This window comes from Pelodiscus sinensis, chromosome 4 (genome assembly GCF_052426305.1).
Source record: "Pelodiscus sinensis isolate ZL-2025 chromosome 4, ASM5242630v1, whole genome shotgun sequence".
In the NCBI taxonomy this organism is placed as follows: domain Eukaryota; kingdom Metazoa; phylum Chordata; order Testudines; family Trionychidae; genus Pelodiscus; species Pelodiscus sinensis.
Genome location: NC_143055.1, coordinates 114138297 through 114157406, shown reverse-complemented (window position 1 = coordinate 114157406; position 19110 = coordinate 114138297).

Genomic DNA, 19110 nt, shown 5'->3' with positions numbered 1-19110 from the left:
CAATATATCTTAAATGAAAAAACCAGTATCATAGCATCTCTGTGTATAGAAATTCAGTGCTTCAATAGTAAGGTAGTAGGAACATATTACTGACCGCTTGACCAGGATGGTGGCAGTAATTGTGAAATGCTCAAGACTCTGAAACAGAAAACACAACAATAATGGGGGATTTCAACTACCGGTATTCCCATATTGACCCAGAACATGTCACCTGAGGATGGGATGTAAATATAACATTTCTAGACATCATTAATGATTGCTTCTTGAAGCGGCTAGTCCTCGAACCCTCAACAGGAGAGGAAATTTTTAATTCAATCCTCAGTGTAGCACAGGATCTGGTCTAAGAGGTGAATATAGCTGAATTGTTCAGTAATACCAACCATAATGTAATTAAATTTAACATCCTTGTGGAGGGAATGACGAAACCCGCCCAGTAGCATTTAACTTCTAAAAAGGATACCACACAAAAACAAGGAGGCTAATTAAATGGAAATTAAAAATAATGGTCACAAGGATAAAATGCCTACAAGTGGCATGGAAACTTTTTTAAAACACCATATTAAAGACTCAAACTAAGTGCAACAGAGGCAAGAAACTTGCCAAGTCAGTCAACAGAGTTGCTAAAGGAACACTAAAGGAAAACAAGGTTATTGCAGAGATGCTAAATTAATTCTTTCCATTCGTCTTTGTTGCAGTGGATGTAAGGGAGATTCCCATGCCTGAATCATTCTTTTTAGGTGATGAATCTGAGAAACTATCCAAATTAAGGTGTCAGTAGATGATGTTTTGAAACAAATAGATAAATTAAACAGTAATAACTCATCTAAGAGTTCTGAAGGAACTCAAATATGAAATTGCAGAACTCCTAATTTAGTAAGTAACCTATCACTTAATTCTGCCTCTGCACTTGGTGACTGGCGGATAACTCATGTTTGACACTGATATTTTTTTTTTAAGTCTCCAGAGGCAATCCTGGCAATTACAGACCAGTAAGCCTAACGTGAGTACCAGACAACTTGATTTAAAAACTAACAGAATTACCAGACTGTAAACAGACTTTGTTGAGGAAGAGTCAACATGGCTTTTGTAAAGAGAAATCCTGCCACACCAATTTATTATAATTCTTTGAGGGGGTTAACCAACATAGACAAGGGTAAACTAGTGCAGAAGTCATGACCCACTTTGGGGTCCTGACCCACAGTTTGAGAAATTCCGATTTATGGATGTAATATACCTGGATTTTTCAAGGTTCCTCACCAAAGGCTCTCCTGAAAACTAAGCAGTTGGGGGATATGAGAGATTATCCACACATGGACCAGTAACTGGTGAAAAGATATTAAACAGAAGATAGGAATACATCGCCCATTTTCACAGTGAAGAGGTAAACAGCATCTCCCAGGGTATGTCTACACTACATGGCTCTGTCAACAGAGCCATGTAAACTAGTTTACCCAACATAGTCAATGAAGCGGGGATTTAAATAATCCCCGCTTCATTACAATAAAAATGGCTGCCACGCTGTGCTGACAATCAGCTGATCCAGCACAGCGCGGGAGTCTAGATCCGGATCGGTGGACAAGGGAAGCATTTGTTAACCGCTCCTGTAAACCTCATTTCATGAGGCATAAGGGAGCGGTCGACAAAGGCTTCCCTTGTCGACCAATCCGCATCTAGACTCCCGCTGTGCCGGATCAAATGATTGTCGGCACAGCACGGTGGCCATTTTTATTTTAATGAAGTGGGATTATTTAAATCCCCGCTTCATTGACTATGTCGGGTAAACTAGTTTACATGGCTCTATCGACAGAGCCATGTAGTCTAGACATACCCCCAATGATCTGTACTGAGACCCATACTGTTCAACATACAGTATTCATAAATGATCTGAAAAAAAAAGGGTAAATAGTGAGGTAGCAAAGTCTGTAGAGGATATTAAATTACTCAAGATAGTAAGTCCAAGGCTGATTGCAAAAGTTTGTAAGATCTCCAGAACTGGGTGGTGAAGTGGGAAAGAATGTCAGATGAAATGTATTGATAAATGCAAAGTAATGCACATTGAAAAACATTACCCAGATGTACAAAATGATTGGGTCTACCTTAGCTGTTACCATTCAGGAAAGAGATCTTGGTATCATTGTAGATAATTCTCTGAAACCATTTATTGTCACAGTCAAAAATAAAAAAAACAAAAATGTGCACACGTAATTCCATCCTCCCCAAATCAGAACGGTTAAGAACCATTTGGAATATAAATAGAATAAGGCCACTATCTATACCACACCATCGTATACCCATACCTTTACTGCTGCATGCCATTCTGGTCACCCCATCTCAAAAAAGATATATTAGAATTTTAAAAGGTAGAAAGAAAGACAAAACAAATTATTAGTGGTATGGAACAGCTTCCATGTGAGGAGAAATGACAGAGACCAGGACTATTCTGCTTAGAAAAAGAGACAACTAAATGATGATATAACATAATGTTATTAAAACATTGATGATGTGGAGAATTTGAATAAGGAAGGCTTACACATTACACAACAGGGGTTACTCAATTAAGAACATAAATTAAAAGGGACATAAGGAAATACTTCTTCATACAATGCACAATCAACCAGTAGAATTCATTGCCAGGAGATGTTAAGACTAAAAACATAATTGGGTTCAAAACTGAAAGAGATACATTCGTGGAGGATAGGTCTATCAATGGCTATTAACCAACAGCCAAAAGTTGGAACCACATGCCATTCTGGTCACTCCATCATAAAAAAGATATTAGAATTGGAAAAAAGTAGGAAGAAGGGCAACAAAAACGATAAGTGGTATGGAACAATTTCCATATGAGGAGATATTAAAAAGACCAGGAACCCACTACCCTGACTCCTGCACTCCCACTTCCACCTCTGAGCCTCTCCTCACTCCCTGCTCTGACTCCTGCACTTCACACTCCCTAACCTGAGCCTCCTCTCACCTTCTAAACCTGACTCCTGCACCCCCTTCACCACTAGCTTCTTGCCCTGAGCCCCCCACATCCCAAGCCCCTGCCCTGAAGGACCTGAGCAATGGTGCCAATTCAACCTTTATACCATGTCCCACTGCCATGTATTCTATTTTAGGAATGTTTTAGAGACCTTATTAATAATATATTGGGACTATTTATTGTATCCCTCTATTGATAAAGTTAAGTCCCTTTGTTCCCATAAATCCAATAGGTCTCAGAGAGAGCCATAAAATCTTCTAAAATAGCCTACAAGAGATTTCTATATTGAAACATGTCAAATTAAATGTCTACTATCTTGAGACTTTCCAGAATTAGAAGTGAGCACTGTGTTTCTCATTGCTGAGGCTGCACCAGCCCCGGCTTTCTCCTCCCCCCAGCTGAGATTGTGCCAGCCATGCCCCCCCAGTCCCCCTGCACTTAGGCCACAGCAGCCCTGGCTCACCCCCCAGCCATCAGGAAGGGCTGGGCCAAGGCTGCAGCAGCCCTAGCTCTCCCCCCGGCAGCCAGAGAGGGCCCAGCTGAGGCCATGGCAGCCCTGGCTCTCCCCCACTTTCTGGAGGAGAGGAAGGAGGGGAGAGAGTGGGAAGAGGCCTTACGGAAGAGGGACATGGAGTGACATCATGATGTCATTCTGTTGTCCCGCAGGAAATTTGTTTAGAGAGAGAGAGATGGTATATTCTTGAGGTATAAAGCTGGGAGCTGGAGGGATTTGGGTGGTGCCTTTCTCGGTGTGTTTCACGAGTGCCTCTTGGAACATTTACACAATCTAGCTCCACACACAATTGTGCTGAGCGATAACAGGGCCTGAAGGGATTTGCTGGTTGTTACTTACGAACCATTATGAGAGACAGCCCAGGCTGGAAGGATAAGAAAGGCCAGCAGTCCCACAATCCTAGGCTACATCCCAGGGATCCTGTCACAAAAGTTTAACATATTACTGTCTCCATTAACACCATCTGCAGTATTTGTTAATGCTTCATAGCCAACATGGCTGTAAAACTGAATAATGATTACCATAATCTATGTAATAATTATCTCTAACAGTTTATCAATTAATAGGTTGTCACTGACTGGAAATTAACCAAGTTTTAAAATAAATAAGCATGTTACCAATTTCAGTGTCAAATTCATATTATAATATTTTATTTGGCTTCTAAATCTGGACTAATGCTATAGGCACCTGTAATTTTAAATTATCTAAAACATGTTATATTTTCCCAGCATCAGTGCAGTTAAAGAAGTGTTTGGGATGGATCCCTCAGCAAAAAACGGGCACGCATAAAGTTACACTATCCTTTCACAATATGTACAAAATTTCTGTTCTTTCTGAACAGAGGGATCAAGATTGCAAAAACAGCTCCTATGACCATGAATAATTCAGCTTTCAGAATGGTAGCTGGCAGCACAGTTCTCAACACCTGCAGCAGCTTCTTTATCTGTTCTACAAACACATTTTGTCATCTGTTCCAAATGCACAGTAGAAAATTTTCGCCTTTGGGCCATCCCTCACAGATTGCTATTCCCACATGGTGGTGGCCACTTGGGGCAGGGAGTTGAGTAAAATCAATCTGAAAAGTACTTGGGATCATTGTAGATATGCAGCTAAACATGAGCTTGCAACGTGATACTGTGACAAAAAGGGCTAAACCCAATACCTGGCTATATTGAGGAAAATATTGAGCAGGAACAAGGGAGCGAAAAAACCTTAGAGAGTCAGTTATTGGACTATTATATACCTTTTTGGTGGACACATTTAAAAAAAAATATATTGAAAAATTGGAGATTGTTCAGAGAGCTTCAAGAATAATTTGATGTCTGGAAAATATGGCTCACAGTAAAAAGCTAAAGTAGCTCAATCTATTTAGTTTATCAAAGAAAAGATTAAAAGGTTGTTTAATCATTAGCTATACTCACTCACACACAGAGAAGATATCAGCACTAAGACTTTCTTTAACCTATCAGACTAGACCAGAAGAGACCATATGAAATCATTCTAGTATGACCTCCCGTATCACAGGATATTATATTTAACAGTTACGTCTGTATTTAGTTAAAATTGTGTTTAAAACATAACTTTGGTTTTGGCTAAGATATATCTTCCAGAAAGGCATCCACTGATCATAGAATCATAGAATCATAGAATAATAGGACTGGAAGGGACCTCGAGAGGTCATCGAGTCCAGCCCCCCGCCCTCAAGGCAGGATCAAGCTCCGTCTACACCATCCCTGACAGATGTCTATCTAACCTGTTCTTAAATATCTCCAGAGAGGGAGATTCCACCACCTCCCTTGGCAATTTATTCCAATATTTGACCACCCTGACAGTTAGGAATTTTTTCCTAATGTCCAATCTAAACCTCCCCTGCTGCACTTTAAGCCCATTACTCCTTGTCCTGTCCTCAGAAACCAAGAGGAACAAATTTTCTCCTTCCTCCTTGTGACACCCTTTTAGATATTTGAAAACCACTATCATGTCCCCCTTTAATCTTCTTTTTTCCAAACTAAACAAGCCCAGTTCATGAAGCCTGGCTTCATAGGTCATGTTCTCTAAACCTTTAATCATTCTTGTCGCTCTTCTCTGTCCCCTTTCCAATTTCTCCACATCTTTCTTGAAATGTGGCACCCAGAACTGGACACAGTACTCCAGCTGAGGCCTAACTAGTGCAGATTAGAGCGGCAGAATGACTTCACGAGTTTTGCTTACAACACACCTGTTGATACAACCTAGAATCATATTTGCTTTTTTTGCAACAGCATCACACTGTTGGCTCATATTCAACTTGTGGTCCACTATGACCCCTAGATCCCTTTCCGCCATTTGATGATGGCCCCGGACAGCTACTGGTCAGTTGGGAATCAATTTGGAGTGGGGGAAATCAACACTGGGATAGTGGGCGCTGCTCCAGGTAGCCAAGACAATCAATACCCTTCTGTTTTGAAAAGGCTGTCTGGTGTCATTACAAATAGCTACAGAGGTGCATCGGTCCCTGAAAAGCGTAGAAGTCCCAGATCAGTTGGACTCTCTTGCTACGTCCAGATTGCAAGCCTCTTTCGAAAGAAGCTTTCTCAAAAGATACTTTAGAAAAAGCATCTTTTAAAAAAGAGTGTCTAGATTACAACCAGTACTGTCGAAAAAGCAAGCCCCTTTTTGGAAAAAGAGCACCTGGGCAGTCTGGATGCTCTCTTTCGAAAAAGCACAGTATGCATTACATAGTACGTTTTTTCGAAAGAACACTTTAGAAAAAAGGCGTTATTCCTCATAAAACGAGGTTTTCTGAAGTCAAACTGCTGCGTTCTTTCAATTTACTTTCAAAAGAATGCAGCAGCAGTCTAGATGCAGGTGAAGTTTTTTTTGAAAAAAAGACCACTTTTTTTAAAAAAGACCCCTTGTAGTTTAGAGACACCTTCTGGGAAGAGTGCATGGTGTGAAAAAGGTGCTGGAGCCTGGGGTTCACTTTTGGAGCCACTAAGGCTGCTTGGCCTACCTTTGGGAAGAGTGGGCCTCCCGGGGTGTCTGGCACACCGAAGGAACTCTACCAGGGATAATTCTTAAAAGCAGAAGCATAGCAGAGATCTTGTGAATCTATGGCAGAAGCTGTTTATACACTGCAATCATGTCATCTCTCAATCGCCTCTTTGATGAGACAAACCAATTGTGCTCTTTAAGTCACTCAATGCAAGTTGTTTTGGGTTTTTTGTTTTGAGTCCTCAAACCATGCGTGTGGTGCATTTCCTTCGCTCCCACTGATGTTTCGACGTCCTTCCTAAAATGTAGACACTAGAACTGTATGCTGTATTCTGGTAGCAATCTCATCTGTGCCATACACAGGGTACAATTGACTCCCTACCCTTACTCTCTTCTCCCATTTGCATATCCAAGGATGACAATAGCTATTTTTGTCAAGCATTGAATGTGGTGCTCATGTTCAGTTGCTTGTCTGCTATGACTCCTACAATTCTTTTCAGAATCATTTCTTTTCAGGATATAGTCCGCCCCGTTTGAAGAGATGGCCTGCATTCTTTATTCCTCGCAGCATGTGGCTGTATTAAGATGCAATTTACTTTAATGGGCCAATGATGGAGCTGAGAAACCTCACACCCGCATGACAAGGGTTAAAGACAACCTAAGGGCTCAGCTCAGCATGTATTGCTATACCAGCAGCCAATGCCAGGTCAGGATGGAGAGAAAAAGGAGAGATCTTGGCTCACTTCAGGCTGGCTGGTGAAGAGGCAGGAACTAGGTGCATCCCTCCACAAGGGAAGTATCACAAGGAGCCAGGAGAGCCACTGGGGAAGAAGCACTTGATTCCTGACCAAGGGAGACTGCTGAGGAGACAGAGGAGCACCCAGCAGCAAGTGAACTGCGTGACTGAACCATAGACATGCTGTAGGGTTGGTCCCCTCCAATCTTACTTATGTCCTACCCAGAGGGACCTGCAGGATTCTGCAAAAGATCCACAAGGGGATGCTATCAAGTTAAGCCACTACATACTGTTTGGACTATAGCAGCCATATTCCGAACGGAAGAGATCAAGATAGTCCAGAATAGTGGGCAAAAGGCCTGGTCCCTGCTACAGCATTAGGCCAACATTTATGTCAGTGTAACCACTTTCCAAAAAGCTTGTGATGGCTCCTGTTTTTAAAGAAGTGCACCTATAATCCTAAAAACTATTTAGTTTTAATTGGTGGCCAGTGATATGAAGCCATGTACACTTTGATGTAAATAGTTGCAACTCTATTGACCTCTGTGAAGTTGTGTCCAATTATCTGAATGGCAAATTTGACCAAAACTTTCCACAAGAGGAACTTAGGTCTCTCCACCCCCACTGACAGATAACATTTCTATGTAACATTCTTGCTGATATTTACTTGTTAGTAAGTTTTTAAAGGGTGTAGCAAGTATTTCTCCAGCAGGCTGCTAAGATCTTCCACACACTCAACCCCAGTCTCTTTCTGCCCTTACAATGCTGTATAATAATGTTTTCCATTATGGCTGTACCATAAAGTCATAACTGAGAATCCCAGCTTGCAGAATCAAACAGTGCTACTTAAGCTATTAGTGAGTTTCTGGAGCTCTGAGAATACATAATACGGAACCTGTTTCTATGTGTGCCTTGTTTTGCTTCCTCTGAGTCAATGCACACTCTGAGCTCTTGTTTTCTCTGCACAAAGTGGAAACTGTGGCTCATCTTTGGTTACTGAAAACTGTCCTTTGACGTAGGTATCTGTTTTGTCTTTTGACCTTTAAACCACAATAATAGTAGGAAGGAACTATCTGGGTCCAGAATAACCACATTTAATAAATATATATCACATTCAAGACCTAACTATGCCCATGCACTACTCCTCTGGCAGTGGTCCAATGGTTTCTGGACCACAGAAGGCAATGAGGGCCGCTAGAGGGCTCCCAAACTATTTAAAGGGATACTACTCTAATTCCAGTACAAATACCCCCTCTATACTGCATAGATTTAAAGGAGAGGAGTTAAGGACACTTTTTTTAAAGTTACAAATGCAATGCTACAAATATACAGCAGGCTACAGCTTATGAATGAGAGGTGGGTAACTATTTCTCTGGATAATAGCAGATAGATACTCTTCCAGATGTTGTTGTGATACCTATCTGTTCTTTCCAACATAGCTATATCAGCAATATTCTGCAGCTGTGTAATGTTAGGGTCACTTGTAGTAGAAACAGAGACATGAGGTTCCCTGCCATCATCACTAGTCACTGTCTACAACTATATTGTAGGCTGGATATTTTCAAAAGCTATCACTAAGAGTTGCATATTGTGAGTGCCTACTATTATCACCAACCTCTGTAACCATGCTTCAGCCAGTTTCTTCTAGTTAAGAACCAATGACATTCTATAACCACAATAATTTCTCTCCCATACACCAGATATTGGTGAAACTTTTTAATTCTCTTTAGATCTTTTAGGAATTTGAGCATAGTTATATTCTGAAGAGGAATGAGATCTACAATCAGACCATAGCTTTTTCAGCATGGTCTTCTATCACATGTGAAAAAACTGCTCTTATTCCATCTGGGGAAGTGTCACAAACTATCTTTGTGGGAAAAGATGTATTGTAGTGCCTAAGGACCCTTTCAGATGCTATTAGCTTTTTGACCATATCAGAAGCTTTGGAGAACTCTGTGGATCAACACAATTTCTGTCCATTGTATTCACTTAGGCTATGTCTAGACTATAGGGGGGGAGGGTTTCGAAAAAACTTCACCTGCATCTAGATTGCCGCCGTGTTCTTTCAAAATTAAATCGAAAGAACGCGGCTTTTTTTGACAGAGGTAAACCTCATTTTACGAGGAAGAATGCCTTTTTTCGAAAGATCTCCTTCAAAAAAATGTGTTCTTGACCACAAACAAGGCTTTTTCGGAAAAGAGCATCCAGATTGCCTGGGTGTTCTCTTTCGAAAAAGCAGATCGCCTTTTCAAAAAAAGTTGTGGCTGTCTAGACTATCTCTTTCGAAAGAACTTTCTTGAAAGATTCTTTCGAAAAAGCTTCTTTTGAAAGAAGTGTGTAGTCTAGACATACCCTTAGTTATAGATGTTAAAAAAAAGACAGAAGGTATTATTAGATCATCTAACCTGACCTTCTGTATACATCACAGGCCACAGATTTTCAGCAAAGTGTATTGAGCCCAATAACTTATGCTTGATTATAACAAATCTTCCAAAAAGTCATCAAGTCATGATCTGAAGACAAAAAAAGAGCAGTAACCATTTCTCTTGGTAAATTATTTCAATGGCAAATCACCTTCACCAATTTAAAAAAAAAAAAACAGTACCTTATTTCTAACAGGGATTTGTCTGGCTTCAACTTCCACCCTTTGGTTCTTGTTATGCCTTCCTCTGTTAGAAAGGCATTTTTCCCCATGAAGTTACTTCTATCCCATAATGAAGTCACTTCATTTGACATTTTCTCCAGCTGTCCAATAACTTCTCTGATTCTTCTCTGCATCCCCTCCAATTTTCCACATCCTGTTTAAAATGTGGACACCAGAACTGGAGGCTATATTTCTGTGTCAAACAGTACAGGATGGATTTGGAAAAATTAGGGATTGCTCCCTCTTCAAATACAATTCAGTTTGTTATGTTTTAAGAGAGTTTGACAGCACTCTGACAAAATAAGCTGCCTTGTCTAAAAGTTCAGTTAAATTATTATTGAGGCACAGAGTTCATTTTATTTTTTAAAAAACCTACGGGTATGTTCCAGCTTTGCCCGTTGCTGAGAGAGATTTAGCTGCATTCACTACTTAAAAATGCAGAATAGCGTGGCTTCACTACACAGCATATGTGGTTTACATTTGTTAACTGCCACTTTAACAATCACCCAGGAGCATGAGGATTTCTTCTGTATGCATGTTAAGTATCAGTGACTAGTCTTCTGCAATTTTTCATCTTTAAGTAGTCTGATAATCCTTCTATGAAATAATAGAACAGCAGGTTCTGTATCCAGCTCCATTTTAAGTCTACTCCTTCTGTTTATAAAGAAATGAAATCCAAACAACCTAGAAGACAATAAAGCATTAAGGAGTTGAAGAAATGCTGTAACATTCTCAGTGGGCTCTAGGTTGCCATGTGCAAGGTGATGAATCTGAAATCCTGTTATTGCCCTCACAAAGCAGGGATTGTGTTTTTTGCACTGAACTGCACATTTTATGGATGTGCCCCAGTTTGTTTAATTTTCTACAGGCTGAACCACTAGACACTTGCACTGTGAAATTTTCTCCACAGTAAAAGCACACATTGTTTTGATGTGGTCAATGTTGTTTTCTGTTTTACTTCAGAGTGAGCCTATGTCTACTCTACCGCAGAAAATTGACTTAAGGTACGCAACTCTAGCTATGTGAATAATACAGATAGAGTTGATGTACCTTAGGTCAAGTTACCATGGGGACTTGATAGGAGAAATTATCCTGTCAACTTACCTTACTTTTCTTGTTGGGGTATAGTATAAGGGTCGACTGCAGTGTTCTGCAGTTGATTTGGCAGGTCTTCACTAGACTCACTAAATCGACTGCCAGTGGATCAGTCCAAGAGCTATGATCCTTGCTGTGGTGTAGATGTAGCCTGAGTTTGTTGCACAGGGTGATGTTATTACACTTGGTATTTCTACATTGTTTCCACAGATACAGGAATTTCTAATGCACATTTTAGAATTCAAAATCAGCCTCACTTAATAACTCTCTTTTCATTGGTTCATTTTTCATATCACACACTAACCAGTCCTTTAATGCATCATTTAAACACGAAGGGTATGTCTAGACTACAGGCTTTTGTCAACAGAAGTTCTGTTGACCGATACTGTCGACAAAGCTTCTGTCGACAAAGAGCATCTAGACTACATCCAGTTCTGTCGACAAAGCAAGCCACTTTGTCAACATGACAGTGTAGACGAAAAGGACAGTGTAGATTCAATAATGCCTTCTGTCAATAGAACAGAGGCGTTATTCCTCGTAGAATGAGGTTTACAGCCATCGACAAAGCTGCTGAGTTCTGTCGACAGTGTAGATGCAGGTATAGTTTTGTCGACAAAAGTCCACTTTTGTCGACAAAACCCTGTAGTCTAGACACACCCTATGGGTGTGTAAACTACATGGCTCCATCGATGGAGCCATGTAGATTAAGCTGATCAGCAAAGGGAAATGAAGCCGCGATTTAAATAATCGCGGCTTCATTTAAATTTAAATTTAAATGGCTGCCGCTCTGACATCCCTTCATCGACCTCCCGGTTATGCCTCGTAGGATGAGGTTTACCGGGGAGGTCGATAAAGGGCTTTCATGTCGGCAGGGGAGCATACAGACTGCCCCGATCTGCCGACAAACAGCTGATCGGCAGCCATTTAAATTTAAATGAAGCCGTGATTATTTAAATCGTGGCTTCATTTCCCTTTGTCAAACAAACAAATCTACATGGCTCCGTCGATGGATGTACCCTAAGAGGCCATTGCCAATTTCTGTAAGTCAGCCACATATTCAGAAATAATTTCTTTGTCTTTTTTATTCCATTTACAAAAATGGAAATGCACTCGAATCAGCAGTGGCTTTCAAGATACATGACTATTGTAGATTTTCCATGATCTCAGCCAACATTTTATCTGGATTTCCACTCAGCCATGGTTGTGGAGGATGGGTAGAAGGTTGCCTGTTGTCATTCAGTAATGGGCTGTCAACTAAGAAACACTGTTGAAAGAACCACCATTCTGGCAGGGCCAGATTAAGGGTGGGGCTAGCTGGGCAGCTGCCCGGGGCGCCAACCTATGCGGGGTGCCTGATTGCAGTGGTAACGGGCGCCACGCACCTGGGGGGGTGGGGCCATGCATACGCTGTGTGCCTGGGCACACGGTGCCTCTTACCACTTCAATCAGGCGCCCCCCCCATAGGTTGGCGCCTGGGGATGGGGCCGTGCATGCATCGCGCGGCCGTGCATGTGCTGCTTGTCCGGGGGTGCAGCGCCCCTTACCATGTCAATCAGGCACTACGCGCCCGGGGGCAGGGCTGCGCATGCGCCATGTGCCTGCTGCCCAGGGCACAAGTATGGCTCAGTCTGGCACTGCATTCTGATCATTTACTTGGAGAACAGGGGAACTTCAAGGATGTGGAGATGGAGCAGTTTAAATTGGTAAGGAAAGGATATCCTCCAGACTACATTAAGGAAGCTGGGAAAATAAAATCGCATTATTTCATATCTAGCAAGTTCAAAGTTATATGCTGTATACCCCCAACAATCTGTATAAGAGGGACATACCATATCAGTAGCTTAAAAATTGCTCCCTTTTGCAAATTTAGACTTCATAACACCAGCAACTAACAGGGCTTGTATAATCACTACAGACTGGAGCAGTAGTAGAAGAACAAAGTAAATAAAATGTTTTGCAAGAACATGCATATTAGGGCATGAAATAACAATACTGAAAACTTCGCTGTTAAACCTTTTCTTGTTCTTCTAGCATTGTGCCTTTATGTACTGGAATCTGGCGATTGTAACATCGCTGGGAGACAGTTCTCTGGCAACCCTCACCCTATGTACAGCAGGAGCCAATAATCTGTAGCCAGACTAGTGATCATGCTCTAAATGATGGAAACAGAGAGGTAGGTTTCAAGTCAGTAATGTGCTGAATGTCTCTCTCGCTCTCTTTTTCTCTCAGCACTTTAGTACCCTCTTGTGCAGTTTCTGATTTTAAAAACCACTCAGCCTGGGCCAAAGCTGCAACATTTGGATCCTGATCTAGATTCTGAACAGCACAAATGTAAGAGCTTGGATCCAGCATTTGGACTGTGTCATTTCTAAGTGCAAAGTCACGGGATTGGTTTATTATAACAACAAGCAGACCACCCTTCAAATAACTTATGGATGAACTGTACTTTAGGAATTCTTGTACTTGCCTATAAACAAAGTGGATTTGCTAGGATCATGGTCAAGTTCTTGCTGTCATTCTGTATGCATGGCACCAGAGAGCCTCTCTGCAGGCCAAGACCTGAGGAACTGCCAGTTCTTGTGTGTGGTGTTGGCACAATTGCTTCTGAGATGCTTTTCTCTCAAGGACTTTCAGCTGTCTGGTTCCATAGGCACCCCGGCTGTGCTGTGAATATAGGGCCTTTCATTTTAACCTCTTGCACCTCTTCTACTGAACAAACTTAACACCATATAATCAACATTTATTGCTGCTACTGTCCCTGGGAAAAATGGAACTATGAGTGACTGTTTCAATTTTTGAAATACCCTCCCCAGATCTACTCAACATGCCACCTTCTTCACACTTTGCTTACAGAAAGTGTAAATCAAAGCAATATGACTGCACCATTGTGATGGGTATACAGGCAGTCCCCGACTTATGCGGATCCGCACTTACGAACGGGGCTTTCTCGCCCCGGAAGTCGGGGCGAGAAAGCCCCGTTCGTGAGCTGCTCCGGTGCCCCTGGTCTGCTAGAGACCGTCTCCAGCAGACCAGGGGCACCGGGCGGGTTCCCGCGCCTCTGAGGCTTTGCCAGAGCAAAGCCTCAGAGGCGCGGGGAACTGCCGCTGCTGCTGCTTCAATCTGGGTGCCTGTGGTCTGCTGGGGACCCAGGCTCCCGGACCCAGATTGAAGCGGCAGCAGCGGCGGTTCCCCGTGCCTCTGAGGCTTTGCTGTGGCAAAGCCTCAGAGGCGCGGGACCCCCCCGCGGCTGCGGCATCAGTCCGGGAGCCTGTGGTCTGCTGGGGACCGTCCCCAGCAGACCACAGGCTCCCGGACTGAAACCGAAGCCGCAGCCGCGGCGGGGTCCCTCCCTCTGAGGCTTTGCCAGAGCAAAGCCTCAGAGGCTCTGCTCCCCGTGTCCCTGGTCTGCTGGGGAGGAGGGGGGGCGCAGCTAGTGTGCTCCCCCCCCCCCCAGCAGACCAGGCTTTTGTTTTGGACTCTGGGGCAGTGCAGCTGGGGCGCTGCCGATTGGTCCTGCAGCGCCCGCTCTGGGCACTACTGGACCAACCCGGCAGCACCCCAGCTGCTCTGCCCCAGGTCCTGATTCAGCCGCTGCTGGTCAGTTTCAGCAGCGGCTGAATCAGGACGCCTGGGGCAGAGCAGATGGGGTGCTGCTAGGTTGGTCCAGTAGCACCTAGGAGCGGCGCTACTGGAGCAACCCAGCAGCACCCCAGCTGCTCTGCCCCAGGCGTCCCCAAGTCAGCTTCTGCTGAAACTGACCAGCGCTGACTACAGGAAGCCCCAGGCAGAGTTGCTCTGCCCCGGGCTTCCTGGAATCAGCTGCTGATCAGTTTCAGCAGCAGCTGACTTGGGGACGCCTGGGGTTCTTAAGTTGATTCTGTATGTAAGTCAGAACTGGCGGTCAGTTTCAGCAGTGTCTGAATCTGGACGCCAGTTCCGACTTACATACAGATTCAACTTAAGAACAAACCTACAGTCCCTATCTTGTACGTAACCCGGGGACTGCCTGTATATGCCTGGCTGAGTAGCCAAGTGTTATTGGTATTTCCTTCCTCTCCCCTTCCATACTTCTGTTTGGGACTCCCTTGTTACATCGAGTCTGAACTTATTCCCTGATCTTTCAAGAGCTTGTGAATTAGATCTTTAGGCACATAAGAAAGTCACACTCATAAATAGTTACTTACAAGCCCAAGTACTTGCAGGTCTGATGCCTTACTGAAGCTAGGTTGACACTACAAAGATAAATCAGAAAAAGAAATGCAATTTGTGATACGCAAATTGCTTATCCTTCTCTGATTTACTTCCAAAAGAGGCATCTACATGGGGCCAAATGTTGGAAAAAATCCTCCTTTGGAACATCCATTCTTCCTCATAAAATGGGGCTTACAGGAATGCCGAAAAATGTGTCCACTTTTCCGAATTTTTTTTGTAAAAGTGGATGTGTTCCTTAGACACGACAGAGCTTTTCCGGGATATCTCCGGAAAAGCTCTGCAGTCTAGACATAGCCTTAGACTGTAATCCGTTTCAGGTAGGGACAATCTTTACTTATTTCTAGGAAGTATCTGGCATACTTCTGGGAACAAACCAAATATGCTAATTTTGTTTTTTTATTTAAAACATTATTTTCCGCTCCACTCAGTCTAGCTGTTCAAAAACTATTATAGCATAACCATACATAAAGCATAATATATGCACACCCACCAGATGTAAAAAATGGGACCAGAAACTGCAAGAACAAATTAAAAACACAATAATAATGTACTTCAAGGAACAGACCTAAGCTTTGTATACTCTTTTTTTTCTGCCAACCTGATAGAATGTTTTTCTTGTTAAATACAATTAATTACTAAGTGTAGTGTTCCAGCCTGCAATAATCAGGCACATTAAAGTTTTCCCACCTTTGAAATATTAGCCTTTTTGGCCAATAAGCCAGCTGTTAATAAAACAAAATGTATTAGGCCTACATAAATTGCCAATTTGGCAAAGCCACCTAACAAGGAATGCTAATTATCCTCAAGAGGGTCATATCTGTTCAAAATAATGACCATATGTGCGAGCTTCTCAGAGATACCTGTTTATGTCTCTGCCACAAAATCAAAGTAGCTGGCTGCATGGTGATTATTAAAACTTTGCTGGGTTTTAGCACTTAGATTTTGAATTTGTTGGGCAAGGGACTTTCTCTTTGTTCACGGTTTGTATTGCTCCAGGCTCAAAGGGCTGGTAGGTCCCTGGCATGAGCTCCTAGGTGCTACTCTCCTACAAATAGTAATAAAATAATGGCAGGGCATGTTTTAGTTTTGGAACTCATGAACATGGCTACAAAATAAGAGATTTGAAGAAAGGCCAAATTGGTATTTCTGCGATGAACATACAAAAAAGCAAAAATAATGTTAAGGAATTGTAAGCTGACATTCTGATTTGGTGGAGTCTATCCTTATATTTTCCCTCCTCCAAAAACATACATAACATGGCCAAAAGGTTAGCATTGTGATTTCTATTGTGGAGAGACTGTAAAGTTAATCAGGAGTTCAAAAACTGCATAACATTACTAACAAGTTGATTAAAAATCTGAACCCTTTTAAAAATGCCAATCTACAAGAGGAGGATGCGAGAGAGTTACTGAGCACGTTCGTTCTTCTGTGCTAAGTAGTGTCACACTGAGCCAGGAACAGATATTAAAGGACAGAGTGGAGGTCCAGCCATCTAGTGGCAGATTGCACTGAAATGCAAGTCAACTGAGCTCTGCTCTGCATTCATGCGCTTTTGGGACAAAGCACCCAATGGAAGTGAGGGAAGGGTGTATTTCACATAGCTCTTCCCCACCCTTTGCCCTTGCCAGCACTAGGAGTGGTATGGATAGGCTGCAGAGAGAAATTCGTCTTCCTGTTAGCTGGAGCGCTCAGAGGGATTGATTAAACAAAGGGTAGGTGTTCTACACTATAGGGACAAGCTGATCAACGTTGTGCAGTTTGAGTTACATTAGTAGCATAACTCAAGTCCATGTAGCTTAGATCTACTTACTGCAGGGTCCACACCACACTCTGCTGGGTCAACAGAAGAAAATCTCCCTTCAACTCACGTTACTCATCTCGTTCAGGTGGAGTACCAGAGTCGATGGAAGGGTGATTGATGGTCAGTTTTAACTGCAGCGTTAATCTACTCCGTAGTGGAAACATACCCTACAATTCAGGAGACCAGACTCAGATCACCAACCTTCTTGAACTTTACAACCACTAAACATTTAAGAACATACCTAGTGTCTTGGAAGGGACATACTTGGACTTGCTAGCTCACCCTGCACTAGTTCAATCAAAGCTGGTGTGCGTACGTCTCCTCAGGCTGGAATTTACACCAGCTCAAAGTGTATATGTACCGTGTATCTGTGAGCCCGTACCTGATATATTGCCTTTGTGGCAGTCCATTCTGGAAAATTCTAGGCAGTTGTCCCATAGTTCCTTAGCATGCCCAAAAGCTGTGCACATACACAATGGAACAATATATTCTTAGGCTTTCCTCCATGCAGTCAAAAGGGAAAGATGAGTACACGGTAAATTGGCTGCAACAGAGTCCTTTCAAGACTGTAGCAGCAACAACACATTGTGGTAAAGCTGTTAGGAAAATCACGTAGCCAGCCTGGGCCTCTGGCCAGGGTGAAATACTAAGATGACATACTTACCGAGTGAGATCCACACTGTGTGTGGACATATGCCAGCTGTTAGCCAAATGTGCCAGTAGCAGATTACAAATTAATTTAAAAGTTGTAATATTGCCAGGCCCTTAAAAGGATGTAACGTTTTTGAAAGCACCTAAACCCCATTTTCAAATATGATGTAAACACTTCAGCGACAAAGACTACATTTACACTACAGCGGGTATCCACTCTCTTAGATCAATCCCCTGGCAGTCAATCCCCTGGCAGTCAATTTAGTGAGTCTAGTGAAGACCTGACAAATCAACTGCAGATTGCTCTACAGTCAACCCCTCTACTCTACCCCTGAAGAGAAGAGTAAGGTAAGCATATGGGAGAGTTCCTCCCATTGACACCTTGCAATGTAGACACCGGCATACTCATCATTCATATAGCCAAAGTTGCGTACCTTAGGTTGACTTTCTGCAATAGTGTAGACATTAGGGAGTTAGATATCGCGTAATTGAATAGTTGTGTAACTGCATGAATTCTTATCAGTTACACGATTATTCGATAGTTCCCGGGGATGGGCTGGCAGACATTGTATTCCTGGCTCCACTCTGGGGAGCCTCCTGCCACCCTGAACTGCTGCCTCAGTATCAGAAGCAGCAGCATGGAGTGGCAGGCAGGAGCTGGTCAGCCAGGAGAGCCAATTTAAAAAACAGCTCCCCGAGCAGACTGGCTGCCTGCTGCTTCGCAGATCAGTGTGGGGCAACAGCAGCCCGTGTCTGTGGGGGATCCAAGCTTCCCATGGACAAAGGCTAGTCTACAGCAGCAGCCCCTGTCCGTAGGGAGCTCAGACCTCCCATGGATGGGGCTGATGCCTCAGACCAGCCTCTGTCCACAGCAAGTCCAGCCCACTGCAGACAGAGGCTGTTTCATGGCAGTCTTCTCTGCACTCCTCCCCATACTGCTGTAGAGCTGGCTTTTAAGCCAGCTCCCCGCAACACCAGCTCCTGCCTGCCCTCCCTTGCTGCTTCTGTAGGAGGCAGGGAGGTAATGAGGCAGGTGGGTCTGTGGAGGGCTCCAGCCTGCCCCCCTCACCCTCCTCACTACTGCCTCTATCAGAGGCAACAGCAGCATGGAAGTGAGAGAGGGCAGGCAGATCCAATGCTTGTGGGGAGCCTGCTTAAAGCCAGCTCCTCATGGGTACTGGCTCCTGCTCCCCGCACTTGCTGCCTCTGGGTATGTCTACACTACCCTCCTAATTCAAACTAGGAGGGTAATGTAGGCATACTGCACTTGCAAATGAAGCCCAGGATTTGAATTTCCCGAGCTTCATTTGCATGAAGCCCGCCGGCGCCATTTTTAAATGCTGTCAGTTCGAACCCCGTGCCGTGCAGCTACACGCGGCACGGAGTAGCTAGTTCGGATTAGGCTTCCTAATCCGAACTAGCTGTACTCCTCATTCCACGAGGAGTACAGCTAGTTCGGATTAGGAAGCCTAATCCGAACTAGCTACTCCGTGCCGCGTGTAAC